Source organism: Pseudophryne corroboree, unplaced genomic scaffold, assembly GCF_028390025.1.
Source record: "Pseudophryne corroboree isolate aPseCor3 unplaced genomic scaffold, aPseCor3.hap2 scaffold_225, whole genome shotgun sequence".
NCBI lineage: Eukaryota > Metazoa > Chordata > Amphibia > Anura > Myobatrachidae > Pseudophryne > Pseudophryne corroboree.
Genome location: NW_026968900.1, coordinates 166,994 through 190,163, shown reverse-complemented (window position 1 = coordinate 190,163; position 23,170 = coordinate 166,994). Strand labels below are relative to the sequence as shown.

At 40.5% G+C, this 23,170-nt stretch overlaps 6 non-coding genes across 6 annotated transcripts; all 6 read left to right on the top strand.

Moving 5' to 3' along the window:
• Positions 1 to 14,478: 14,478 nt before the first annotated feature.
• LOC135009291 (U1 spliceosomal RNA) lies at positions 14,479 to 14,642 on the top strand. The gene has a single exon (XR_010208849.1). It is a non-coding gene; the product is annotated as a U1 spliceosomal RNA (small nuclear RNA).
• Positions 14,643 to 14,794: 152 nt separating this feature from the next.
• On the top strand, positions 14,795 to 14,957 carry LOC135009170 (U1 spliceosomal RNA). The gene has a single exon (XR_010208752.1). It is a non-coding gene; the product is annotated as a U1 spliceosomal RNA (small nuclear RNA).
• Positions 14,958 to 15,631: 674 nt separating this feature from the next.
• LOC135009298 (U1 spliceosomal RNA) lies at positions 15,632 to 15,795 on the top strand. Its single transcript, XR_010208856.1, has one exon. It is a non-coding gene; the product is annotated as a U1 spliceosomal RNA (small nuclear RNA).
• Positions 15,796 to 15,947: 152 nt separating this feature from the next.
• Positions 15,948 to 16,110, top strand: LOC135009169 (U1 spliceosomal RNA). The gene has a single exon (XR_010208751.1). It is a non-coding gene; the product is annotated as a U1 spliceosomal RNA (small nuclear RNA).
• Positions 16,111 to 16,784: 674 nt separating this feature from the next.
• LOC135009042 (U1 spliceosomal RNA) lies at positions 16,785 to 16,948 on the top strand. Its single transcript, XR_010208632.1, has one exon. It is a non-coding gene; the product is annotated as a U1 spliceosomal RNA (small nuclear RNA).
• A 150-nt stretch (positions 16,949 to 17,098) lies between these two features.
• Positions 17,099 to 17,262, top strand: LOC135009099 (U1 spliceosomal RNA). Its single transcript, XR_010208686.1, has one exon. It is a non-coding gene; the product is annotated as a U1 spliceosomal RNA (small nuclear RNA).
• Positions 17,263 to 23,170: the final 5,908 nt, after the last annotated feature.

Genomic DNA, 23,170 nt, shown 5'->3' with positions numbered 1-23,170 from the left:
ACTTAAAGTACAATAACTTTTACCATTTTAATTTGTTTTAATAGTATATTGACAGTATTGTTTTCTTTCAAAAATCCACTTAATTTTCTTTACCCTATTATTAAAATGGTAATTGACAAAAACAAACTACATTGTCACCAGAAGAGCAATACAAAATGTACAAGTGATATATTAAAATCATCTTTCCAGCTTGAATTTCAATGATGCATTGGGGCAACGATTTTGTGAGAAACATCTTCACCCTTAAATAAAGATTTTCTTAATTCCTTACCTGTGTGCTAATTAGATATCACCTTGTTTTCACATTAAACAGACTTCCACATGAGAAAGCAGCAAGGATGCAGTGGCGTTAATGTTTCCTGGTGTCAACCTGTATTATTTCAGTAGATATTGAAATGAGGATGCATCTTGCTGCCTTTCCAATGAAGCAAGTTTAATTTAGTAATAGGTGAAAAACCATCCCTACAAATATGTTAATCAGATACTTGGCTTTGTGGACACTTTTCAGAGAACAAATTAGTTAGCATAAAAATAAAGCCAGAAAATGAAGAGCTGTTTAATCACTCAATTGGATTTTTCTGCCAGCATTTTTCTTTTTCTCTGCAACCCACTGCTAAATTGTGCTTCCTAGCTGTTTTTATAAAATCACTGAATCAAATCTAACTCTGATTACATCAGAGAAGGCCAGGTACCCTACACCATAACAGGGGGTTTGAAATTTTGACTTGTCTACTTAAAGATCACCAAAATCTGATAACAAGGTTAATTAAGTCCCTGGGTGGGATTGAACCACCAACCTTTTGGTTAATAGCCTTACACACTAACTGATTGCGCCACCGCGACACTTTGCAAAAGTACATACTGACAAAGGCTAATAAGCATTCATCTAGAACGATTCCTAGAAACATTTTAAAAAGTCAATAATGTGGAGAGTTTTTGTAAGATGTTTCTTCCATCAACCAATGAAGAAACACATTGGTACTTTCCCATGATGAGTGAGTGCTTCAGGATCTCTTGCACTTACATGTGCAGCAGAGTACTGTAATGGAAGCATGCTGGGTCCATAACCCAGAGGTAGGCAGATTGAAACTATCCTCTGCTATATGCATTTTTTTTTTGTTAATTAAAGTAATCCAAAACTGGGATTGATATTTTTGCTCTTTTATTTTTACTTAAAGTACAATAACTTTTACCATTTTAATTTGTTTTAATAGTATATTGACAGTATTGTTTTCTTTCAAAAATCCAATTAATTTTCTTTACCCGATTATTAAAATGGTAATTGACAAAAGCAAACTACATTGTCACCAGAAGAGCAATACAAAATGTACAAGTGATATATTAAAATCATCTTTCCAGCTTGAATTTCAATGATGCATTGGGGCAACGATTTTGTGAGAAACATCTTCACCCTTAAATAAAGATTTTCTTAATTCCTTACCTGTGTGCTAATTAGATATCACCTTGTTTTCACATTAAACAGACTTCCACATGAGAAAGCAGCAAGGATGCAGTGGCGTTAATGTTTCCTGGTGTCAACCTGTATTATTTCAGTAGATATTGAAATGAGGATGCATCTTGCTGCCTTTCCAATGAAGCAAGTTTAATTTAGTAATAGGTGAAAAACCATCCCTACAAAGATGTTAATCAGATACTTGGCTTTGTGGACACTTTTCAGAGAACAAATTTGTTAGCATAAAAATAAAGCCAGAAAATGAAGAGCTGTTTAATCAGTCAATTTGATTTTTTTGCCAGCATATTTCTTTTTCTCTGCAACCCACTGCTAAATTGTGCTTCCTAGCTGTTTTTATAAAATCACTGAATCAAATCTAACTCTGATTACATCAGAGAAGGCCAGGTACCCTACACCATAACAGGGGTTTTCGAAATTTTGACTTGTCTACTTAAATATCACCAAAATCTGATCACAAGGTCAATTACGTCCCTGGGTGGGATTGAACCACCAACCTTTTGATTAATAGCTGAACACACTAACCGATTGCGCCACAGAGACACTTTGCAAAAAGTACATACTGACAAAGACTAATAAGCATTCATCTAGAACGTTTCCTAGAAAAACTTTAAAAAGTCAATAATCTGGAGAGTTTTTGTAAGATGTTTCTTCCAGCAACCAATGAAGAAACACATTGGTACTTTCGCATGATGAGTGAGTGCTTCAGGATCTCTTGCACTTACATGTGCAGCAGAGTACTGCACTGGAAGCATGCTGGGCCCATAACCCAGAGGTAGGCAGATTGAAACTATCCTTTGCTATATGCATTTTTTTTGTTCATTAAAGTAATCCAAAACTGGGATTGATATTTTAGCTTTTATTTTTACTTAAAGTACAATAACTTTTACCATTTTAATTTTTTTTAATAGTATATTGACAGTATTGTTTTCTTTCAAAAATCCAATTAATTTTCTTTACCCGATTATTAAAATGGTAATTGACAAAAACAAACTACATTGTCACCAGAAGAGCAATACAAAATGTACAAGTGATATATTAAAATCATCTTTCCAGCTTGAATTTCAATGATGCATTGGGGCAACGATTTTGTGAGAAACATCTTCACCCTTAAATAAAGATTTTCTTAATTCCTTACCTGTGTGCTAATTAGATATCACCTTGTTTTCACATTAAACAGACTTCCACATGAGAAAGCAGCAAGGATGCAGTGGCGTTAATGTTTCCTGGTGTCAACCTGTATTATTTCAGTAGATATTGAAATGAGGATGCATCTTGCTGCCTTTCCAATGAAGCAAGTTTAATTTAGTAATAGGTGAAAAACCATCACTACAAATATGTTAATCAGATACTTGGCTTTGTGGACACTTTTCAGAGAACAAATTAGTTAGCATAAAAATAAAGCCAGAAAATGAAGAGCTGTTTAATCACTCAATTGGATTTTTCTGCCAGCATATTTCTTTTTCTCTGCAACCCACTGCTAAATTGTGCTTCCTAGCTGTTTTTATAAAATCACTGAATCAAATCTAACTCTGATTACATCAGAGAAGGCCAGGTACCCTACACCATAACAGGGGGTTTGAAATTTTGACTTGTCTACTTAAAGATCACCAAAATCTGATCACAAGGTCAATTAAGTCCCTGGGTGGGATTGAACCACCAACCTTTTGGTTAATAGCCTTACACACTAACTGATTGCGCCACAGCGACACTTTGCAAAACTATATACTGACAAAGGCTAATAAGCATTCATCTAGAACGATTCCTAGAAACATTTTAAAAAGTCAATAATGTGGAGAGTTTTTGTAAGATGTTTCTTCCATCAACCAATGAAGAAACACATTGGTACTTTCCCATGATGAGTGAGTGCTTCAGGATCTCTTGCACTTACATGTGCAGCAGAGTACTGTAATGGAAGCATGCTGGGTCCATAACCCAGAGGTAGGCAGATTGAAACTATCCTCTGCTATATGCATTTTTTTTGTTAATTAAAGTAATCCAAAACTGGGATTGATATTTTTGCTCTTTTATTTTTACTTAAAGTACAATAACTTTTACCATTTTAATTTGTTTTAATAGTATATTGACAGTATTGTTTTCTTTCAAAAATCCAATTAATTTTCTTTACCCGATTATTAAAATGGTAATTGACAAAAACAAACTACATTGTCACCAGAAGAGCAATACAAAATGTACAAGTGATATATTAAAATCATCTTTCCAGCTTGAATTTCAATGATGCATTGGGGCAACGATTTTGTGAGAAACATCTTCACCCTTAAATAAAGATTTTCTTAATTCCTTACCTGTGTGCTAATTAGATATCACCTTGTTTTCACATTAAACAGACTTCCACATGAGAAAACAGCAAAGATGCAGTGGCGTTAATGTTTCCTGGTGTCAACCTGTATTATTTCCGTAGATATTGAAATGAGGATGCATCTTGCTGCCTTTCCAATGAAGCAAGTTTAATTTAGTAATAGGTGAAAAACCATCCCTACAAAGATGTTAATCAGATACTTGGCTTTGTGGACACTTTTCAGAGAACAAATTTGTTATCATAAAAATAAAGCCAGAAAATGAAGAGCTGTTTAATCACTCAATTGGATTTTTCTGCCAGCATTTTTCTTTTTCTCTGCAATCCACTGCTAAATTGTGCTTCCTAGCTGATTTTTTATAAAATCACTTAATCAAATCTAACTCTGATTACATCAGAGAAGGCCAGGTACCCTACACCATAAGAGGGGGTTTGCAATTTTGACTTGTCTACTTAAATATCACCAAAATCTGATCACAAGGTCAATTACGTCCCTGGGTGGGATTGAACCACCAACCTTTTGACTAATAGCTGAACACACTAACCGATTGCGCCACAGAGACACTTTGCAAAAAGTCCATACTGACAAAGACTAATAAGCATTCATCTAGAACGTTTCCTAGAAAAACTTTAAAAAGTCAATAATCTGGAGAGTTTTTGTAAGATGTTTCTTCCAGCAACCAATGAAGAAACACATTGGTACTTTCGCATGATGAGTGAGTGCTTCAGGATCTCTTGCACTTACATGTGCAGCAGAGTACTGCAATGGAAGCATGCTGGGCCCATAACCCAGAGGTAGGCAGATTGAAACTATCCTTTGCTATATGCATTTTTTTTTTGTTCATTAAAGTAATCCAAAACTGGGATTGATATTTTAGCTTTTATTTTTACTTAAAGTACAATAACTTTTACCATTTTAATTTGTTTTAATAGTATATTGACAGTATTGTTTTCTTTCAAAAATCCACTTAATTTTCTTTACCCTATTATTAAAATGGTAATTGACAAAAACAAACTACATTGTCACCAGAAGAGCAATACAAAATGTACAAGTGATATATTAAAATCATCTTTCCAGCTTGAATTTCAATGATGCATTGGGGCAACGATTTTGTGAGAAACATCTTCACCCTTAAATAAAGATTTTCTTAATTCCTTACCTGTGTGCTAATTAGATATCACCTTGTTTTCACATTAAACAGACTTCCACATGAGAAAGCAGCAAGGATGCAGTGGCGTTAATGTTTCCTGGTGTCAACCTGTATTATTTCAGTAGATATTGAAATGAGGATGCATCTTGCTGCCTTTCCAATGAAGCAAGTTTAATTTAGTAATAGGTGAAAAACCATCCCTACAAATATGTTAATCAGATACTTGGCTTTGTGGACACTTTTCAGAGAACAAATTAGTTAGCATAAAAATAAAGCCAGAAAATGAAGAGCTGTTTAATCACTCAATTGGATTTTTCTGCCAGCATATTTCTTTTTCTCTGCAACCCACTGCTAAATTGTGCTTCCTAGCTGTTTTTATAAAATCACTGAATCAAATCTAACTCTGATTACATCAGAGAAGGCCAGGTACCCTACACCATAACAGGGGGTTTGAAATTTTGACTTGTCTACTTAAAGATCACCAAAATCTGATAACAAGGTCAATTAAGTCCCTGGGTGGGATTGAACCACCAACCTTTTGGTTAATAGCCTTACACACTAACTGATTGCGCCACAGCGACACTTTGCAAAAGTACATACTGACAAAGGCTAATAAGCATTCATCTAGAACGATTCCTAGAAACATTTTAAAAAGTCAATAATGTGGAGAGTTTTTGTAAGATGTTTCTTCCATCAACCAATGAAGAAACACATTGGTACTTTCCCATGACGAGTGAGTGCTTCAGGATCTCTTGCACTTACATGTGCAGCAGAGTACTGTAATGGAAGCATGCTGGGTCCATAACCCAGAGGTAGGCAGATTGAAACTATCCTCTGCTATATGCATTTTGTTTTGTTAATTAAATTAATCCAAAACTGGGATTGATATTTTTGCTCTTTTATTTTTACTTAAAGTACATTAACTTTTACCATTTTAATTTGTTTTAATAGTATATTGACAGTATTGTTTTCTTTCAAAAATCCAATTAATTTTCTTTACCCGATTATTAAAATGGTAATTGACAAAAACAAACTACATTGTCACCAGAAGAGCAATACAAAATGTACAAGTGATATATTAAAATCATCTTTCCAGCTTGAATTTCAATGATGCATTGGGGCAACGATTTTGTGAGAAACATCTTCACCCTTAAATAAAGATTTTCTTAATTCCTTACCTGTGTGCTAATTAGATATCACCTTGTTTTCACATTAAACAGACTTCCACATGAGAAAACAGCAAAGATGCAGTGGCGTTAATGTTTCCTGGTGTCAACCTGTATTATTTCCGTAGATATTGAAATGAGGATGCATCTTGCTGCCTTTCCAATGAAGCAAGTTTAATTTAGTAATAGGTGAAAAAACATCCCTACAAAGATGTTAATCAGATACTTGGCTTTGTGGACACTTTTCAGAGAACAAATTTGTTATCATAAAAATAAACCCAGAAAATGAAGAGCTGTTTAATCACTCAATTGGATTTTTCTGCCAGCATTTTTCTTTTTCTCTGCAACCCACTGCTAAATTGTGCTTCCTAGCTGTTTTTTTTATAAAATCACTTAATCAAATCTAACTCTGATTACATCAGAGAAGGCCAGGTACCCTACACCATAAGAGGGGGTTTGCAATTTTGACTTGTCTACTTAAATATCACCAAAATCTGATTACAAGGTCAATTACGTCCCTGGGTGGGATTGAACCACCAACCTTTTGATTAATAGCTGAACACACTAACCGATTGCGCCACAGAGACACTTTGCAAAAAGTACATACTGACAAAGATTAATAAGCATTCATCTAGAACGTTTCCTAGAAAAACTTTAAAAAGTCAATAATCTGGAGAGTTTTTGTAAGATGTTTCTTCCAGCAACCAATGAAGAAACACATTGGTACTTTCGCATGATGAGTGAGTGCTTCAGGATCTCTTGCACTTACATGTGCAGCAGAGTACTGCAATGGAAGCATGCTGGGCCCATAACCCAGAGGTAGGCAGATTGAAACTATCCTTTGCTATATGCATTTTTTTTTTGTTCATTAAAGTAATCCAAAACTGGGATTGATATTTTAGCTTTTATTTTTACTTAAAGTACAATAACTTTTACCATTTTAATTTGTTTTAGTGCAAAAGGCATATCAGCAGTCAGCACTAACTGGTGACATGCCATTTGTACAAGTAAGCCATGTGTGACTAATATATAAACATACTTTATTAAATAACACCTCAAACTATCATACCCTGGATTCAAACCTATAACCTGTTGAATTCTAATCAAACACCCTACCCATGGAGCTACTTGATCCTGCATCTTTTCTAACCTCCAAAAACAGATTCAGTTGCATTTTCCAGCGTGTTTTGTTTGCGCCTTTGCAAATGTCTTACATCGACAAACTTATTTAGTACTATTTTGCAAATAGGGTTACATTGTCGCAACATTGTGTTCCCTAATTGCTTGATTTTTTAAATGCAACAATTGATAAAGACACCTGATAATTGCTCTGTGGAGTCTTATTTTGTGTTTTGTGTTTAGTCTTTAGATCTGAATTTGAATGTACTTGTGAACTAACTTAATTTCCTACTTCTAAATTCATTCCTAAATTCACTACTTACATGAATCCTGTAGTTGGGCATTTTGGGACTTCGATTGTGGGCATTGTTTTGTGTCCAGACCAGCAGCAGGTGGTGTGCATTTGCTGGAAAGGCATCGAAGACCTCCAATATGCTGCATCTCCTGATGTGTGTCTCCCTCAAGTGGCTGTCAGCAAATGCCTGCTAGACACCCCATTCCAAGCTGATTGTGACATCATGGAACATGCATCATAGAACAGGCATGCTAAAACATGGGTCTTCAACCTGCGACCCTCCAGCTGCTGTGGAACTACACATCCCAGCATGCCCTGCCTCAGTTTTAGCATACCTTAATAGCAAAACTGTGGCAGGGCATGCTGGGATGTGTAGTTTCACAGCAGCTGGAGGGCCACAGGATGAAGACCCATGTGCTAGAGCCAAGCCGCAGGTACATTGAATGCTAGCAAGCTGAATATTTAAATCCTTTTTGTTCCGCAGCATTCCAATGCGGAAGATTCCATGGAACCAGAGATCCTTCCATTGAGAAGGACATGCTGCCTGGATGACTACACTGTGCAAATTAAATCACGGAGCCAGTTGGCTTGTGGGTGGCTCTGGTGACTGGGTGGTTGGGTGGGTGGTGTGTCGGAAGTGGAGCGCATGCAAATGATTGTGTATCATCCAGCTAGTGAGAGAGAAAACTCATGCAGGAGTGTGCCTGCTTGTCAGTGGGTTATGCACCTTGCCAGACGTTAAATCTACATAGAGCAGCTGGAGGGGACAAGAGCAGGTTTGCAAAATATAGATAGAAGAGCATATATGCTGGCGCATTCTCCATGATTGTGTCAGCTTATGTTTTGGTGCACTGCACTTTCCTCCACTAAGTTTTAGCCATTTTTGTTAAGCTCAAGTGTAGTTGCTTCTCGGCCTTTTGGCTGTGATCTTGTATCGTGGTTGAAGGGTCTGCTGGAGGGAGGGATTGTTTTCTTCATTGGCGAAAGACCAAAGATATTCCAGGATGGAAGGCTTGGGAACACTATCTGTTTTTCAGTTGTGGAAGAGCACAGAGGTCGGATTGGACTACATTCTATAGTAAAGGATATCTTTCTATTTATTGACCCTCCCCTTATATGTGTCTGTGTTACAATAAAGCTTCGGTTTTGTGAATCCCTCACCCTCTTACACTCCACACCCATAGCCTTATTAACTGTTGTATTATTGTATAGTTTAAATGTATAGTGCAGTTCATGATTTATAGTGTAGGCTGGCCTGTGCTGTAGTTCTGGAACTGTACTATACCGTCAGCATTTGTATTGTGTTTTGGCTGTGCTGCAACACTGTACTTATGTGTGTAATGTTTATGTATGTTTTTTTAATGTCAATAAAAACTGCTTTTTCAAGCCAATATCTGAAAACAATCAATGTTTATCTTTGATGGCAATAAAAGTGGTATGATATTTGATGCTTTTGAAAGGCAATATCTGATATGTCCCCTATCTGGGAACCATATATTAAATGGCTTTTCAGAAAAGGGAGATGGGAGAAGAGCTTTCAGTACTTGTAGGACCGATGCACATAAAGAAGCAAAAAAACATACATAAACATTACACACATAAGTACCGCGTTGCGGCAATGCCAAAACACAATAGAAATGCTGACGGTATAGTACAGTTCAAGAACTACAGCACAGGCCAGCCTACACTATAAATCATGAACTGCACTATACATTTAAACTGTACAATAATACAACAGTTAATAAGGCTATGGGTGTGGAGTGTAAGAGGGTGAGGGAATCACAAGCCCGAAGCTTTATTGAAAGACTGACACATATAAGGGGAGGATTAATAAATAGAAAGACATCCTTTACTATAGAATGTAGTCCAATCCGGTCTTTCAACTCTTCCACAATTGAAAAACGGATAGTGTTCCCAAGCCTTCCATCCTGGAATATCTTTGGTCTTTCGCCAATGAAGAAAGCAATCCCTCCCTCCAGCAGACCCTTCAACCACAATACAAGATCACAGCCAAAAGGCCGAGAAGCAACTACACTTGAGCTTAACAAAAATGGCTAAAACTTAGTGGAGGAAAGTGCAGTGCACCAAAACATAAACTGACACAATCATGGAGAATGCGCCAGCATATATGCTCTTCTATCTATATTTTGCAAACCTGCTCTTGTCCCCTCCAGCTGCTCTATGTAGATTTAACGTCTGGCAAGGTGCATAACCCACTGACAAGCAGGCACACTCCTGCATGAGTTTTCACTCTCACTAGCTGGATGATACACAATCATTTGCATGTGCTCCACCTCCGACACACCACCCACCCAACCACCCAGTCACCAGAGCCACCCACAAACCAACTGGCTCCGTGATTTAATTTGCACAGTGTAGTCATCCAGGCAGCATGTCCTTCTCAATGGAAGGATCTCTGGTTCCATGGAATCTTCCGTATTGGAATGCTGCGGAACAAAAAGGATTTAAATATTCAGCTTGCTAGCATTCAATGTACCTGCGGCTTGGCTCTAGCACATGGGTCTTCATCCTGTGGCCCTCCAGCTGCTGTGAAACTACACATCCCAGCATGCCCTGCCACAGTTTTGCTATAAGGTATGCTAAAACTGAGGCAGGGCATGCTGGGATGTGTAGTTCCACAGCAGCTGGAGGGTCGCAGGTTGAAGACCCATGTTTTAGCATGCCTGTTCTATGATGCATGTTCCGTGATGTCACAATCAGCTTGGAATGGGGTGTCTAGCAGGCATTTGCTGACAGCCACTTGAGGGAGACACACATCAGGAGATGCAGCATATCGGAGGTCTTCGATGCCTTTCCAGCAAATGCACACCACCTGCTGCTGGTCTGGACACAAAACAATGCCCACAATCGAAGTCCCAAAATGCCCAACTACAGGATTCATGTAAGTAGTGAATTTAGGAATGAATTTAGAAGTAGGAAATTAAGTTAGTTCACAAGTACATTCAAATTCAGATCTAAAGGCTAGGTAGGCCTCACGTCCTGGCAGCCGCCAGCATTTAAAAATGCCTTGATTAGAGGTACGGAATTAAATGTAGATAAGAAGTAGACACAAAATAAGACTCCGCAGAGCAGTTATCAGGTGTTTTTATCAATTGTTGCATTTAAAAAATCAAGCAATTAGGGAACACAATGTTGCAACAATGTAACCCTATTTGCAAAATAGTACTAAATAAGTTTGTCGATGTAAGACATTTGCAAAGGCGCATCCAAAACACGCTGGAAAATGCAACTGAATCTGTTTTTGGAGGCTAGAATAGGAAATGTGCATCGGTCCTACAAGTACTGAAAGCTCTTCTCCCATCTCCCTTTTCTGAAAAGCCATTTAATATATGGTTCCCAGATAGGGGACATATCAGATATTGCCTTTCAAAAGCAGCAAATATCATACCACTTCTATTGCCATCAAAGATAAACATTGATTGTTTTCAGATATTGGATTGAAAAAGCAGTCTTTATTGACATAAAGAAGCAAAAAAACATACATAAACATTACACACATAAGTACTGTGTTGCAGCACAGCCAAAACACAATACAAATGCTGTCGGTATAGTACAGTTCAAGAACTACAGCACAGGTCAGCCTACACTATAAATCATGAACTGCACTATACATTTAAACAATACAATAGTTAATAAGGCTATGGGTGTGGAGTGTAAGAGGGTGACGGAATCACAAGCCCAAAGCTTTATTGAAAGACAGACACATATAAAGGGAGGATTAATAAATACAAAGATACCCTTTACTATAGAATGTAGTCCAATCCGGTCTTTCAACTCTTCCACAACTGAAAAACGGATAGTGTTCCCAAGCCTTCCATCCTGGAATATCTTCAGTCTCTCGCCAATGAAGAAAACAATCCCTCCAGCAGACTCTTCAACCACAATACAATATCACAGCCAAAAGAGCGAGAAGCAACTACACTTGCGTTTAAACAAAATGGCTAAAACTTAGTGGAGGAAAGTGCAGTGCACCAAAACATAAGCTGACACAATCATGGAGAATGCGCCAGCATATATGCTCTTCTGTCTATATTTTCCAAACCTGCTCTTGTCCCCTCCAGTTGCTCCATGTAGATTTGACGTCTGGCAAGGTGCATAACTCACTGACAAGCAGGCACACTCCTACATGAGTTTTCTCTCTCACTAGCTGGATGATACACATTCATTTGCATGTGCTCCACCTCCGACACACCGCCCACCCAACCACCCAGTCACCAGAGCCACCCACAAGCCAACTGGCTCCGTGATTTAATTTGCACAGTGCAGTCATCCAGGCAGCATGTCCTTCTCAATGGAATAATCTCTGGTTCCATGGAATCTTCCGCATTGGAATGCTGCGGAACAAAAAGTATTTAAACATTCAGCTTGCTAGCATTCAATGTACCTGCGGTTTGGTTCTAGCACATGGGTCTTCATCCTGTGGCCCTCCAGCTGCTGTGAAACTACACATCCCAGCATGCCCTGCCACAGTTTTGCTTTTAAGGTATGCTAAAACTGAGGCAGGGCATGCTGGGATATGTAGTTCCACAGCAGCTGGAGGGTCGCAGGTTGAAGACCCATGTTCTAGCATGCCTGTTCTATGATGCATGTTCCGTGATGTCACAATCAGCTTGGAATGGGGTGTCTAGCATGCATTTGCTGACAGCCACTTGAGGCAGACACACATCAGGAGATGCAGCATATCGGAGGTCTTCGATGCCTTTCCAGCAAATGCACACCACCAGCTGCTGGTCTGGACACAAAACAATGCCCACAATTGAAGGCTCAAAATGCCCAACTACAGGATTAATGTAAGTAGTGAATTTAGGAATGAATTTAGAAGTAGGAAATTAAGTTAGTTCACAAGTACATTCAAATTCAGATCTAAAGACTAGGTAGGCCTCACGTCCTGGCAGCACCCAGCATTTAAAAATGCCTTGATTATAGGTAGGGAATTAAATGTAGATAAGAAGTAGACACAAAAGAAGACTCCACAGAGCAATTATCAGGTGTCTTTATCAATTTTTGCATTTAAAAAATCAAGCAATTAGGGAACACAATGTTGCGACAATGTAACCCTATTTGCAAAATAGTACTAAATAAGTTTGTCGATGTAAGACATTTGCAAAGGCGCAAACAAAACACGCTGGAAAATGCAACTGAATCTGTTTTTGGAGGTTAGAATAGATGCAGGATCAAGTAGCTCAATGGGTAGGGTGTTTGATTAGAATTTAACAGGTTTTAGGTTTGAATCCTGGGTATGATAGTTTGAGGTGTTATTTAATAAAGTATGTTTATATATTAGTCACACATGGCTTACTTGTACAAATGGCATGTCACCAGTTAGTGCTGACTGCTGATATGCCATTTACACAAACATGCCATGTGTGACTGTATATGCATTTAAGGAGGGCACCCCTGCAATACCACAAACCATTGAGTGTCAAGTATACTAGATATATCTTCATATCTCATGTGCTTTCTCTGAGACCAATCTTGTTATGCCCCTTCCCCACAAGGCATGCGCCTTTTGTCCATATTGCAAAAATGGGGGGGAGGGCATATAATTCTCTGTCACAGGGCACCAAAAAGTCTAGTTATGGCTCTGGTATGCATTATGTAATCTGGCAGACCATCTCTCCAACACTGGCTGGTTGGAATAGAAATCCGGTTATCTATGTGAGCAAATGACCATCAACGATTTACTCTCAAACACTAAAAAATGGACAAAAATGGTCCCCTAAACAAATTGGTTAAATTTTGGGTTTAACCAATTTGTGTAATGACCATTTTTGACCACTTTTCTAGTGTTTGGGAGCAAATGGTTAATTGACATTTGCTCCTATACATTACCAGATTTTCATTCCAACCATCCAGACTGGATAGATAGCCTGACAGATAATTGTGTAGTGTACGCCCAGGATAACTGTTAGTCATGCTTTATTTTATGGCGGCACATAAATGGGTGGACAGATCCAGGGCAAGCACTGCCCACTCATGCATAGTTGTCAACTGATGTGAAGTTCCAGGGGGCAATCTCAGTTATAAAGGGAAGTATCTGGAAATTGTCCCTAGTTAAAAAAAAAAAAAAAATTTGATCAACTCCATTTATTTAGTATGATATCCCAGGTGATAGGATGCCGGCAGTCAGAACAACATACTTTATTAAATAACACATCTCAAACTACCATACCCAGGATTCAAACCTATAACCTGTTGAATTCTAATCAAACACCCTACCTATTGAGCTATTTGATCCTGCATAAAAATTGTGAACATTATATGAAGCTATTGGTACTTTGCAAAAAAAAAGAATCAGCATTACAACGCAGCAGATCCATGCAGTTTGCAGCCACACACTACATGTATCTGCTCAGCCACAATGCTGATTATTTCTTCACAAAGTACAAGGTGAGCTCCAAACAGAATTCTCTAGCTTAGAATTATACCTTTCTTTGCCAAACCTAGAAGTCGGGCCCCCCACCCTGGGATCCCCCAGAGGGAGGCCTGCACCGTCATGCGGCAGGCTTGTCCGTTTTGGAAGCAGGCTGATGGGCAGCCCAGGATTGCTTCAGTCTGGGCTTGGCAGGTCTGGAAACATGAGCTTGCTTTGGGTATGCCTGACCTTGGGTACGCTTTACCTGGAGGATGAAAGGGCCAAGAAAAGTACTTTTAGCCTTCTGCGTGGTAGGAGTCATACTAGGTAGGCAAGCTGTTTTAGCAGTAGCCAGATCAGCTACAATCTTATTGAGGTCTTCTCCAAAAGGAGATTCAACTGAGGCAGCACAAGGGAACTCTCATCTGGGGACAACAACTGCAGGGAGAACACATATTTTCAGATGAACATGGTAGGGCAGAAGGCTGCCTAATACTGAAGCACCCCCAAACAACAAATCAAATGCAACTTACTTGACAGAGATGTGCCTGAGCAACGGCCCTCCCCAGCCCTATCCCAAATCATACTTATTTTGCATAGGAGATACCATGGTCATGAAGATTGTTCTCCCAGGGTTAGGTTCATTCATTGCATTCTGGGTATGCTGACCCCTGTGATTTCCCCAAATGTGGGAAACTCGACTGCATTATTTGTGGTAGTGGGGGACTGTATTTGTGCTTTCCTCTGGTCAGCTCTGGTAAAATTCAGATTTCTTTGTCTCAGATCTTCCTCTAGCCTTGTTCTTCTTTCGAGAGTTCCCTTGTGCTGCCTCAGTTGGATCTCCTTCACTTGACAGGGGGGTGCCCGAGCAGCGACCCTCCCCAGCTCTAGCCCAACTCCTACTTACCTGCCAGGTGAGATACTATGATCATGAAGTTGCTTCTCCCAGGGCAAGGCTCACCCATTGCACTCTGGGTGTGCTGCCCCTGCGATTTCCCCAAATGTGGGAAACTTGACTGCATAATTTGAGTTTTCCCTGGTCGGCTCTCATGTAATTCAGATCTCTTTGTCTCAGGTCTCTCTCCAGCCTAGTTTGCTGTCTGGTTCCACTTCTTTTTTCTTGAGCCCCTCCCTTCTATACCCTTGTGCACTATCCTGACTTCTCCTCCCGTCTGCTTACTTTGTGCCTCCCAATGCACAATGCAAACTACGGGTAGTGCTGCAGGGCCCACACCCTTTTACTTGCTTTACAGAGCAGCTCTGGAGCTGTTACAGTGCCCAGCTGCTGCAAGAAATCAGCTTGAATGCTTCAGGGGCTGGGGAATGGCCAACATGAGCCCCACACCGAAGGAGGGTGGGGGTGCTTAATGCGAACTAGGGGTCATCCAAGCACCACAAAAGGCCTCCATGCCCTGCACGCTCCTTTTCTCTTTTCATATGCAGACAAGGGTTGAAGCCAACTTTGACCCACTGCTTGGATGACATCACCATATTCAAATCCATCTGCTGCAGGCCATCCCCCAGGAATGCTTGCACTAGTTGTTGCATTTGGTTTGTTGTTTGGGGGTGCTTCAGTATTAGGCAGCCTTCTGCCACCCCATGTTCATCTGAAAATATGTGTTCTCCCTGCAGTTGTTGTCCCCAGATGAGAGTTCCCTTGTGCTGCCTCAGTTGAATCTCCTTTACTTGACAGAGATGTGCCTGAGCAGCGGCCCTCCCCAGCCCTATCCCAAATCATACTTATTTTGCATAGGAGATACTATTGTCATGAAGATTGTTTTCCCAGGGTGAGGTTCATTCATTGCATTCTGGGTATGCTGACCCCTGTGATTTCCCCAAATGTGGGAAACTCGACTGCATTATTTGTGGTAGTGGGGGACTGTATTTGTGCTTTCCTCTGGTCAGCTCTGGTAAAATTCAGATTTCTTTGTCTCAGATCTTCCTCTAGCCTTGTTCTTCTTTCGAGAGTTCCCTTGTGCTGCCTCAGTTGGATCTCCTTCACTTGACAGGGGGGTGCCCGAGCAGCGACCCTCCCCAGCTCTAGCCCAACTCCTACTTACCTGCCAGGTGAGATACTATGATCATGAAGTTGCTTCTCCCAGGGCAAGGCTCACCCATTGCACTCTGGGTGTGCTGCCCCTGCGATTTCCCCAAATGTGGGAAACTTGACTGCATAATTTGAGTTTTCCCTGGTCGGCTCTCATGTAATTCAGATCTCTTTGTCTCAGGTCTCTCTCCAGCCTAGTTTGCTGTCTGGTTCCACTTCTTTTTTCTTGAGCCCCTCCCTTCTATACCCTTGTGCACTATCCTGACTTCTCCTCCCGTCTGCTTACTTTGTGCCTCCCAATGCACAATGCAAACTACGGGTAGTGCTGCAGGGCCCACACCCTTTTACTTGCTTTACAGAGCAGCTCTGGAGCTGTTACAGTGCCCAGCTGCTGCAAGAAATCAGCTTGAATGCTTCAGGGGCTGGGGAATGGCCAACATGAGCCCCACACCGAAGGAGGGTGGGGGTGCTTAATGCGAACTAGGGGTCATCCAAGCACCACAAAAGGCCTCCATGCCCTGCACGCTCCTTTTCTCTTTTCATATGCAGACAAGGGTTGAAGCCAACTTTGACCCACTGCTTGGATGACATCACCATATTCAAATCCATCTGCTGCAGGCCATCCCCCAGGAATGCTTGCACTAGTTGTTGCATTTGGTTTGTTGTTTGGGGGTGCTTCAGTATTAGGCAGCCTTCTGCCACCCCATGTTCATCTGAAAATATGTGTTCTCCCTGCAGTTGTTGTCCCCAGATGAGAGTTCCCTTGTGCTGCCTCAGTTGAATCTCCTTTACTTGACAGAGATGTGCCTGAGCAGCGGCCCTCCCCAGCCCTATCCCAAATCATACTTATTTTGCATAGGAGATACTATTGTCATGAAGATTGTTTTCCCAGGGTGAGGTTCATTCATTGCATTCTGTGTATGCTGACCCCTGTGATTTCCCCAAATGTGGGAAACTCGACTGCATTATTTGTGGTAGTGGTGGACTGTGTTTGTGCTTTCCTCTGGTCAGCTCTGGTAAAGTCAGATTTCTTTGTCTCAGATCTTCCTCTAGCCTTGTTCTTCTTTTGAGAGTTCCCTTGTGCTGCCTCAGTTGGATCTCCTTCACTTGAAAGGTAGTGCCCGAGCAGCGACCCTCCCCAGCTCTAGCCCAACTCCTACTAACCTGCCAGGTGAGATACTATGATCATGAAGGTGCTTCTCCCAGGGCAAGGCTCACCCATTGCACTCTGGGTGTGCTGCCCCTTGCGATTTCCCCAAATGTGGGAAACTTGACTGCATAATTTGTGTTTCCCCTGGACGGCTCTCGTATAATTCAGATCTCTTTGTCTCAGGTCTCTCTCCAGCCTAGTATGCTGTCTGTTTCCACTTCTCTTTTCTTGAGCCCCTCCCTTCTATAACCTTGTGCACTATCCTGACTTCTCCTCCCGTCTGCTTACTTTGTGCCTTCCAATGCACAATGCAAACTACAGGTAGTGCTGCAGGGCCCACACCCTTTTACTTGCCTTACAGAGCAGCTCTGGAGCTGTTACAGTACCCAGCTGCTGCAAGAAATCAGCTTGAATGCTTCAGGGGCTGGGGCATGGCCAACATGAGCCCCACACCGAAGGAGGGTGGGGGTGTTTAATGCGAACTAGGGGTCATCCAAGCGTCGCAAAAGGCCGCCATGCCCTGCATATCACTTTTCTCTTTTCATAAGCAGACGAGGGTTGAAGCCAACTTTGACCCACTGCTTGGATGACATCACTTGCTGCCTTTCCAATGAAGCAAGTTTAATTTAGTAATAGGTGAAAAACCATCCCTACAAAGGTGTTAATCAGATACTTGGCTTTGTGGACACTTTTCAGAGAACAAATTAGTTAGCATAAAAATAAAGCCAGAAAATGAAGAGCTGTTTAATCACTCAATTGGATTTTTCTGCAAGCGTATTTCTTTTTCTCTGCAACCCACTGCTAAGTTGTGCTTCCTAGCTGTTCTTTTATAAAATCACTTAATCAAATCTAACTCTGATTACATCAGAGAAGGCCAGGTACCCTACACCATAAGAGGGGGTTTGAAATTTTGACTTGTCTACTTAAAGATCACCAAAATCTGATGACAAGGTCAATAACATCCCTGGGTGGGATTGAACCACCAACCCTTTGGTTAATAACCAAACACACTAACCGATTGCACCACCGAGACACTTTGCAAAAGTACATACTGACAAAGGTTAATAAGCATTCATCTAGAACGTTTCCTAGAAAACTTTAAAAAGTCAATAATCTGGAGAGTTTTTGTAAAATGTTTCTTCCATCAACCAATGAAGAAACGCATTGGTACTTTCCCATGATGAGTGAGTGCTTCAGGATCTCTTGCACTTACATGTGCAGCAGAGTACTGCAATGGAAGCATGCTGGGCCCCTTAACCCAGAGGTAGGCAGATTGAAACTATCCTCTGCTATATGCATTTTTTTTTTGTTAATTAAAGTAATCCAAAACTGGGATTGATATTTTTGCTCTTTTATTTTTACTTAAAGTACAATAACTTTTACCATTTTAATTTGTTTTAATAGTATATTGACAGTATTGTTTTCTTTCAAAAATCCACTTAATTTTCTTTACCCTATTATTAAAATGGTAATTGACAAAAACAAACTACATTGTCACCAGAAGAGCAATACAAAATGTACAAGTGATATATTAAAATCATCTTTCCAGCTTGAATTTCAATGATGCATTGGGGCAACGATTTTGTGAGAAACATCTTCACCCTTAAATAAAGATTTTCTTAATTCCTTACCTGTGTGCTAATTAGATATCACCTTGTTTTCACATTAAACAGACTTCCACATGAGAAAGCAGCAAGGATGCAGTGGCGTTAATGTTTCCTGGTGTCAACCTGTATTATTTCAGTAGATATTGAAATGAGGATGCATCTTGCTGCCTTTCCAATGAAGCAAGTTTAATTTAGTAATAGGTGAAAAACCATCCCTACAAAGATGTTAATCAGATACTTGGCTTTGTGGACACTTTTCAGAGAACAAATTTGTTAGCATAAAAATAAAGCCAGAAAATGAAGAGCTGTTTAATCACTCAATTTGATTTTTTTGCCAGCATATTTCTTTTTCTCTGCAAACCACTGCTAAATTGTGCTTCCTAGCTGTTTTTATAAAATCACTGAATCAAATCTAACTCTGATTACATCAGAGAAGGCCAGGTACCCTACACCATAACAGGGGTTTTTGAAATTTTGACTTGTCTACTTAAAGATCACCAAAATCTGATAACAAGGTCAATTACATCCCTGGGTGGGATTGAACCACCAACCTTTTGGTTAATAGCTGTACACACTAACTGATTGCGCCACAGCAACACTTTGCAAAAGTACATACTGACAAAGGCTAATAAGCATTCATCTAGAACGTTTCCTAGAAAAACTTTAAATAGTCAATAATCTGGAGAGTTTTTGTAAGATGTTTCTTCCATCAACCAATGAAGAAACACATTGGTACTTTCCCATGATGAGTGAGTGCTTCAGGATCTCTTGCACTTACATGTGCAGCAGAGTACTGTAATGGAAGCATGCTGGGTCCATAACCCAGAGGTAGGCAGATTGAAACTATCCTTTGCTATATGCATTTTTTTTTTGTTCATTAAAGTAATCCAAAACTGGGATTGATATTTTAGCTTTTATTTTTACTTAAAGTACAATAACTTTTACCATTTTAATTTGTTTTAGTGCAAATGGCATATCAGCAGTCAGCACTAACTGGTGACATGCCATTTGTACAAGTAAGCCATGTGTGACTAATATATAAACATGCTTTATTAAATAACACCTCAAACTATCATACCCAGGATTCAAACCTATAACCTGTTGAATTCTAATCAAACACCCTACCCATGGAGCTACTTGATCCTGCATCTTTTCTAACCTCCAAAAACAGATTCAGTTGCATTTTCCAGCGTGTTTTGTTTGCGCCTTTGCAAATGTCTTACATCGACAAACTTATTTAGTACTATTTTGCAAATAGGGTTACATTGTCGCAACATTGTGCTCCCTAATTGCTTGATTTTTTAAATGCAACAATTGATAAAGACACCTGATAATTGCTCTGTGGAGTCTTATTTTGTGTTTTGTGTTTAGTCTTTAGATCTGAATTTGAATGTACTTGTGAACTAACTTAATTTCCTACTTCTAAATTCATTCCTAAATTCACTACTTACATGAATCCTGTAGTTGGGCATTTTGGGACTTCGATTGTGGGCATTGTTTTGTGTCCAGACCAGCAGCAGGTGGTGTGCATTTGCTGGAAAGGCATCGAAGACCTCCGATATGCTGCATCTCCTGATGTGTGTCTCCCTCAAGTGGCTGTCAGCAAATGCCTGCTAGACACCCCATTCCAAGCTGATTGTGACATCATGGAACATGCATCATAGAACAGGCATGCTAAAACATGGGTCTTCAACCTGCGACCCTCCAGCTGCTGTGGAACTACACATCCCAGCATGCCCTGCCTCAGTTTTAGCATACCTTAATAGCAAAACTGTGGCAGGGCATGCTGGGATGTGTAGTTTCACAGCAGCTGGAGGGCCACAGGATGAAGACCCATGTGCTAGAGCCAAGCCGCAGGTACATTGAATGCTAGCAAGCTGAATATTTAAATCCTTTTTGTTCCGCAGCATTCCAATGCGGAAGATTCCATGGAACCAGAGATCCTTCCATTGAGAAGGACATGCTGCCTGGATGACTACACTGTGCAAATTAAATCACGGAGCCAGTTGGCTTGTGGGTGGCTCTGGTGACTGGGTGGTTGGGTGGGTGGTGTGTCGGAAGTGGAGCGCATGCAAATGATTGTGTATCATCCAGCTAGTGAGAGAGAAAACTCATGCAGGAGTGTTCCTGCTTGTCAGTGGGTTATGCACCTTGCCAGACGTTAAATCTACATAGAGCAGCTGGAGGGGACAAGAGCAGGTTTGCAAAATATAGATAGAAGAGCATATATGCTGGCGCATTCTCCATGATTGTGTCAGCTTATGTTTTGGTGCACTGCACTTTCCTCCACTAAGTTTTAGCCATTTTTGTTAAGCTCAAGTGTAGTTGCTTCTCGGCCTTTTGGCTGTGATCTTGTATCGTGGTTGAAGGGTCTGCTGGAGGGAGGGATTGTTTTCTTCATTGGCGAAAGACCAAAGATATTCCAGGATGGAAGGCTTGGGAACACTATCTGTTTTTCAGTTGTGGAAGAGCACAGAGGTCGGATTGGACTACATTCTATAGTAAAGGATATCTTTCTATTTATTGACCCTCCCCTTATATGTGTCTGTGTTACAATAAAGCTTCGGTTTTGTGAATCCCTCACCCTCTTACACTCCACACCCATAGCCTTATTAACTGTTGTATTATTGTATACTTTAAATGTATAGTGCAGTTCATGATTTATAGTGTAGACTGGCCTGTGCTGTAGTTCTTGAACTGTACTATACCGTCAGCATTTGTATTGTGTTTTGGCTGTGCTGCAACACTGTATTTATGTGTGCAATGTTTATGTATGTTTTTTTTTTATGTCAATAAAGACTGCTTTTTCAAGCCAATATCTGAAAACAATCAATGTTTATCTTTGATGGCAATAAAAGTGGTATGATATTTGATGCTTTTGAAAGGCAATATCTGATATGTCCCCTATCTGGGAACCATATATTAAATGGCTTTTCAGAAAAGGGAGATGGGAGAAGAGCTTTCATTACTTGTAGGACCGATGCACATAAAGAAGCAAAAAAACATACATAAACATTACACACATAAGTACCGCGTTGCGGCACAGCCAAAACACAATAGAAATGCTGATGGTATAGTACAGTTCAAGAACTACAGCACAGGCCAGCCTACACTATAAATCATGAACTGCACTATACATTTAAACTGTACAATAATACAACAGTTAATAAGGCTATGGGTGTGGAGTGTAAGAGGGTGAGGGAATCACAAGCCCGAAGCTTTATTGAAAGACTGACACATATAAGGGGAGGTTTAATAAATAGAAAGACATCCTTTACTATAGAATGTAGTCCAATCCGACCTCTGTGCTCTTCCACAACTGAAAAACAGATAGTGTTCCCAAGCCTTCCATCCTGGAATATCTTTGGTCTTTCGCCAATGAAGAAAGCAATCCCTCCCTCCAGCAGACCCTTCAACCACAATACAAGATCACAGCCAAAAGGCCGAGAAGCAACTACACTTGAGCTTAACAAAAATGGCTAAAACTTAGTGGAGGAAAGTGCAGTGCACCAAAACATAAGCTGACACAATCATGGAGAATGCGCCAGCATATATGCTCTTCTATCTATATTTTGCAAACATGCTCTTGTCCCCTCCAGCTGCTCTATGTAGATTTAACGTCTGGCAAGGTGCATAACCCACTGACAAGCAGGCACACTCCTGCATGAGTTTTCACTCTCACTAGCTGGATGATACACAATCATTTGCATGTGCTCCACCTCCGACACACCACCCACCCAACCACCCAGTCACCAGAGCCACCCACAAACCAACTGGCTCCGTGATTTAATTTGCACAGTGTAGTCATCCAGGCAGCATGTCCTTCTCAATGGAAGGATCTCTGGTTCCATGGAATCTTCCGCATTGGAATGCTGCGGAACAAAAAGGATTTAAATATTCAGCTTGCTAGCATTCAATGTACCTGCGGCTTGGCTCTAGCACATGGGTCTTCATCCTGTGGCCCTCCAGCTGCTGTGAAACTACACATCCCAGCACGCCCTGCCACAGTTTTGCTATAAGGTATGCTAAAACTGAGGCAGGGCATGCTGGGATGTGTAGTTCCACAGCAGCTGGAGGGTCGCAGGTTGAAGACCCATGTTTTAGCATGCCTGTTCTATGATGCATGTTCCGTGATGTCACAATCAGCTTGGAATGAGGTGTCTAGCAGGCATTTGCTGACAGCCACTTGAGGGAGACACACATCAGGAGATGCAGCATATCGGAGGTCTTTGATGCCTTTCCAGCAAATGCACACCACCTGCTGCTGGTCTGGACACAAAACAATGCCCACAATCGAAGTCCCAAAATGCCCAACTACAGGATTCATGTAAGTAGTGAATTTAGGAATGAATTTAGAAGTAGGAAATTAAGTTAGTTCACAAGTACATTCAAATTCAGATCTAAAGTCTAGGTAGGCCTCACGTCCTGGCAGCCGCCAGCATTTAAAAATGCCTTGATTAGAGGTACGGAA